The following is a 6,000-nucleotide window of genomic DNA, read 5'->3' as shown; positions in this document are numbered from 1 at the left end:
GATGAGCCTCTTAAAACTGACACTGATACATGGATTCCGTTTACTTTCCCAATTCTTTTCCTGGTCCAAATGCTCAATCACTTGAATGATGTTTCTATCCAATGCTGACTCTGAAATACAGGATCTCCACATTGTCAGGTTTCTGGTATTTGTAAGAAACCACAATTAATCAGAAATGTAGATGAACATTTATATCTCTATCTTTATTACACATAAACAATCAACAAATCAAAAATTTGAGCCTTTGATTTTGATTTTATTCAAATAATTAAATGGTTCTAATAATATTGTCATAGTTATTAGAAACAATACTAACATTAGTGAAATTAGTTAACATTTTAACATAGGGAAAAGTTATGTACTTATTATTTGTAAATTGGAAAGACACTTAATAAAACTTAGTTAAATTACTTGTTCTGGTTTAAGAATCAGCACCCACCTGTGAATTTTCTTAATTAATGAAGTTTTGAAAAAAATAAGAGCTATTAAAGACCAAGGGCAATGGTTCTTAAACTTCAGCATATGCTTGGGAATTACCCATGAACACCGGTAAAAAGCAAATTCCGGGGCTCTGACCTAGCAATTCTGAATCATTATGTGCTGGGTTTTGAATAAGGCTCCTGCGTGATTCTGATAAAAATGGCCCTTGGACCCCACTGAGACACACTGGCTTGTTGGGCTGCATCAGACATGAAGTGATTTTATTTTCTTTTAATTCATTTCTCAGTGACACTCAAGCAACTCCAAAGGGAGCAATTTTAAGTGCTCTCTTGAAGAATTATCTAGGGACCAGTAGCTGAATATATTTCACACAAGGAGGAATAGAGTAGCTTTATGCAATGAGGCCAAGTTCCTGGCTTCCGTCCTAGAATAATGTAGGATTATTTCATTGGTTACCAGCTGGACTCTCACCAATAAAAGATAAATATTTGTGGATTTAGAGATGGTATTTAAAGAAATACTGCATAGAAGGATGAAGTCAAATGGTACTTGGAATTTTCAAAATCATCAATCAGAATAATAAGTTTAAATGTGTCACCAACTATTATTTCAAATTATAAATTATGTATTCATTTGTTTAATTCTTAGCCATGAATTCCTTATATAAATTACTGTGTTTGTCTCCTTTTTTTTTCTCTCCCTACTGTGTAGGCTGTAAAGGCTCAGAATAGACACTAACAGTTAAAAACAAAATAATCTAACCTACCACCATACAGTCCAGAATGTAAGAAGAAGAAGGAAAATTTTAAACTAGTTGTCATCATATTTACTTCTATAAATGAAAAGCTCTGTCAATTCTTTCAGGTGAGGTAGGCCAGGACTGCAATAATACATTTAAAATTAATGTCCCCTTTATACTCTAAATCTTAGCCCTCAGTGTCTTTTTCTTCCTCTCAGTCTGAAAGGATAAGATGACAAAAGTAACAATCCGTTGTTAATCTAAACTTCTGCCTGGTCTAGGGTACTTGTGGTAAGAGTGACCATTACCATGAGACATGCATCTTCTATAATGATGATGAATGGTGATGATGATGGTCATGATGGTGGTAATGGTGATGGTGGTGGTAGTAGTAATGATGGCTAATATTTATTGAGAGCTTATGATGTGACAAGCACTACATGTTTTAAGTGATCAAATGATTTGAATGACACAATAAATCATTATTATTCCCATTTTACAGATGAGAAGACTGAGGCCGAAGGAGGTTAAATAATTTGCCCAAGATCACAAAGATAAGTCTCTTCAAACTCAAGTAGTCTGGTTCCAGTATTTAATTTCTTTACCTGTGCTTTCTATAATCCCACCCTCCTCAGCAAATTCAGAGACAATATTTACAGTGAAGACTTTAAGGATTTTCCCTTAATTTTAGTGTTTTGTGGGTTTTAATAAGGACTGTCTTATGATATACAGTACTTTAAATTTAGAAATCATAATTTACATACAAAAACCCAAATAGTAGAGAACTGTCTGCTTTAAAAATGGAAAATAAGTTATGAGATAATTTGATGAGATCAAAACCAGGCCATTATCTGATTATAGGACATTTCTTAGCAGCTTCCTCATGGTTAGTCCCAAGAGTCACCTGTCTTGGAGAGCAAGTCCTTTGCTGAGAGTACTGGGTTAAATGTGGTAACCACAGACTTATAGATAGTGATGACTCTCATTCCTAATCCTTCACTGGTTAAGACTGTAGTTTAAAACCAGCATAAAAAAATGACAGTAGTGGAGGAAGAGTTTAAGCAGAAAATATCTACAACAAAATATGCTGTTTGACACATTTGCCTACAAAGAGACAAATTTGCTAAAAGTGATAGACCTTGGGGGAATAAACCAAACTTTTTGGGGGGCTGGAGAATCACTGGTTTCCTCTTTATTACAGAGCTCCTAACAGAAGATGGTGGGTGTAACTTCTCCCCTAATAGCCAGACTAGAATATTTAGAAGAGCAGTGCTAAATCAACATATTTCAGGAAGGGAACTCTTCTTTTAATTATAGGTAAGCAGAGAGAACCTGAACTATTAGACAGAACTGAGAAAAGGAGGCCTTCTTACCCAATGTAGCATCCCAAGTAGATGCAATAAATATTACTAGTGGTAATAGTGATTATGATAAACGTGGAGGTGGTTATAGTGCTTTACATTTAAGATGTTTCGTAATTTTGACGTAAATACCATTAGGCAAACATGCTGAAGCATGAAAGAGTTTGTACTATGTTTTTCTATACCTAGGGATCAGAAGATTACAGATTAAGCACTAAGGGGTTCTTTTAACTGAGAGTGATCCTTTTACCTAAAAGTGAAAATGCCAAATGTTTTCCCAAGATGCACAGATATAACACAAAAATCTTCACAGGTTATTGAGAAATAATAGGCATTTTCAAGAAGAACATTTGATTAGAAATACAATAAATTAGAGGTAGTTCTAAAACCAGTGGGATAACCGGAAAGGCAATGCAATTTTCAAATTCATGATTAATAATTTGTTAACCTACACTGAATGTAGGCTCAGGGAGACAGAAGAAGGTTCCAGAAATTCTTGGGAAGCATATAGTTTTAGAGGAAGAAGGGACCATAGAAATTATTCTGTTTTAGTCTCTTAACCAATAAACAATGAAACTGAAGTTAAGCAATTTGTTCATTGTTGACCGTGGTTGAGTCAGAGAACAGCAGAGCCAAGACGTCAGTGCAGGTGACATACGTCTACTGTGTTTGTTACCACTTGTTCAGCCCTACTTGGTGATTTCTTAATTGAAGCAGATTAGGTCTTAAAGGTGACTTTCTGAATTTCATTTTTGGTCTCAGGTTAGGACTAGTTTGTAAGTGCTGGAAGATGCCAACCAGTTAACTGAGGTGGTTATGGGTATAGTTCAAAGTCCTTCATCATCAACAGTATTCCAAAGTATAAGAGCATTGAATAAGCAAAACATTTGCCTGAGAGCTCTAATTTCATGACACATACCAATTTTATGAAACAAAAGCAGCTTGGCAGATTATTCATTTCTCCTGAGTGGTTTATTCAAAGTTAAAAACACATTGGGAAGGGGAAAAATCATTTTAGCAATCTTTAATTACCATAGACATTTTAGGAGGCAAGGGGAATGAAGCCAGGGTAAGAAAACCAGCAGACTGACATTTTATTATACATGAACTCCTGCTCAGTGTTCATACAGTTTGGTCTAAGTTAGTAATTCTTGTTAAAATGTGGCTGCTATATTGAAAACCTCTTACTACTAGTTATTATTTCTAATAATAATATCACTAATATAGTAGAAATATTTTAATCTATTATTTTCATGCTCATAGTCACAACTTTCCTACAAGGTAGTATGAATGGTTACTGTTATCCATATTTAATATCCTTATGGATAAACTTCAGGCACAGAAAAGTTAAGCAGATTTCACAGCTATTTGATGGCAAGGCCAAGAGTAAAATTTAGGTCTTTTGACTTCCAGTCCAGTTTCTTTCACCTGGATGCAGTCTTCTAATTTTTTTTTTTAATTGAGATTGCTCACATGCCATACAATTATCCAAAGATCCAAAGTATACAATCACTCGCCCATGGTACCATCATACAGCTGTGCATCCTTCACTACAATTAATTTTTTTTCCCAATTTTTAGAACATTTTCATTACTCCAGAAAAGAAATAAAGACAAAAAAATGGAAACTCAAATACTCCCATACCCCTAACCATCCCCCCCTTTACTGATTCATAGTATTGGTATAGTACATTTATTATTTATGAAAGAACATTAAAATACTACTAACTGTAGCATATAGTTTGCAATAGGAATATATATTTTTTCCTATATGCCCCTCTATTATTAACTTCTAGTTATAGTGTCATACATTTGTTCTAGTTCATGAAAAACATTTCTAATATTTGTACAGTTGATCATGGACATTGTCCACCACAAGATTGAAAGCTTTATACATTCCCAGCTTTTGACCTCCAACTTTCCTTCTGGTGACATATGTGACTCTGAGCTTACCCTTTCCACCACATTCACAGACCATTCAGCACTGTTAGTTATTCTCACAATGTGCTACCATCACCTCTGCCCATTTCCAAATGTTTAAGTTCACCGTAGTTGAACATTCTGCTCATAATAAGCAACCACTCCCCATTCTTTAGCCTCAGTTCTACATCCTGGTAACTTATATTTCATGTTTATGAGTTTACATATTATAATTAGTTCATATCAGTGAGACCCTGCAATATTTGTCCTTATGTGTGTGTCTTACTCCACTTAATGTAGTACCTTCAAGGTTTCTTCATGAACCCATTTTTTTAAGATGGTTTTGCTCACCCACCATATATTCTGTCCTAAGTAAACAATCGATGGTTCTCTGTATCATCATGTATTTATGTATTCACCACCATCACCACTATCTATATAAGTACATCTCCATTTCTTCCACAAAGAAGGAGGAAGAGTCAAAGAAGGTAGAGAGACAAAAGAAAAAGAAAAAAGAGAGAAAAATAAAAACATGACAGCTAGGAAGCAACAAAAGGAAAGATAGCATTAAACTAAAGTAGAATAAAGAGTCAGACAACATCACCAATGCCAAGAAGTCCCATACTCCTCCCTTATGTCTCCCTCTTATATTCATTTAGCTTTAGTATATTGCTTTGTTACATTAAAGGAAGCATAATACAATGTTTCTGTTAATTATAGTCTCTAGTTTTCATTGATTGTATTCCTTTTTCAACCATACTCATAGTCATCTTTGTTCAGTATACTTACATTGCTGTGCTACTAACACCCAAAATTGTGTTCCAAACCTCTCACTCCTGTCTTTTCCAATATGTCTGTAGTGCTCCTTTAGTATTTCCTGTAGAGAAGGTATCTTGTTCACAAACTCTGTCATTGTCTGTTTGTCAGAGAATATTTTAAGCTCTCCCTCATATTTGAAGGACAGTTTTGCCAGATATAGGATTCTTGGTTGGTGGTTTTTCTCTTTCAGTATCTTAAATATACCACCCCACTTTCTTCTTGCCTCCAAGGTTTCTGCTGAGAAATCTGCACATAGTCTTATTAAGCTTCCTTTGCATGTGTTGGATTGATTTTCTCTTGCTGCTTTCAGGATTCTCTCTTGTCTTTGACGTTTGATAGTCCGATTATTAAGTGTCTTGGTGTAGGCCTATTCAGATCTATTCTGTTTGGGGTATGCTGCGCTTCTTGGATCTGCAATTTTATGTCTTTCATAAGAGATGGATAATTTTCATTGATTGTTTCCTCTGCTATTGCTTCTGCCCCTTTTCGCTTCTCTTGTCCTTCTCAGACACCTATGACACATACATTCATGCATTTCATGTTGTCATTCAGTTCCCTGAGATGTTGCTCATATTTTTCCATTCTTTTCTCTACCTGTTCTTTTGTGTGTAGGCTTTCAGGTGTCTTGTTCTCCAGTTCCTGAGTGTTTCCTTCTGCCTCTTGAGATCCGCTGTTATATGTCTCCATTGTGTCTTACATCTCTTGTGTTGTGCCTTTCATT

Source organism: Choloepus didactylus, chromosome 20, assembly GCF_015220235.1.
Source record: "Choloepus didactylus isolate mChoDid1 chromosome 20, mChoDid1.pri, whole genome shotgun sequence".
NCBI lineage: Eukaryota > Metazoa > Chordata > Mammalia > Pilosa > Megalonychidae > Choloepus > Choloepus didactylus.
Note: the sequence above shows the minus strand (reverse complement) of the source record.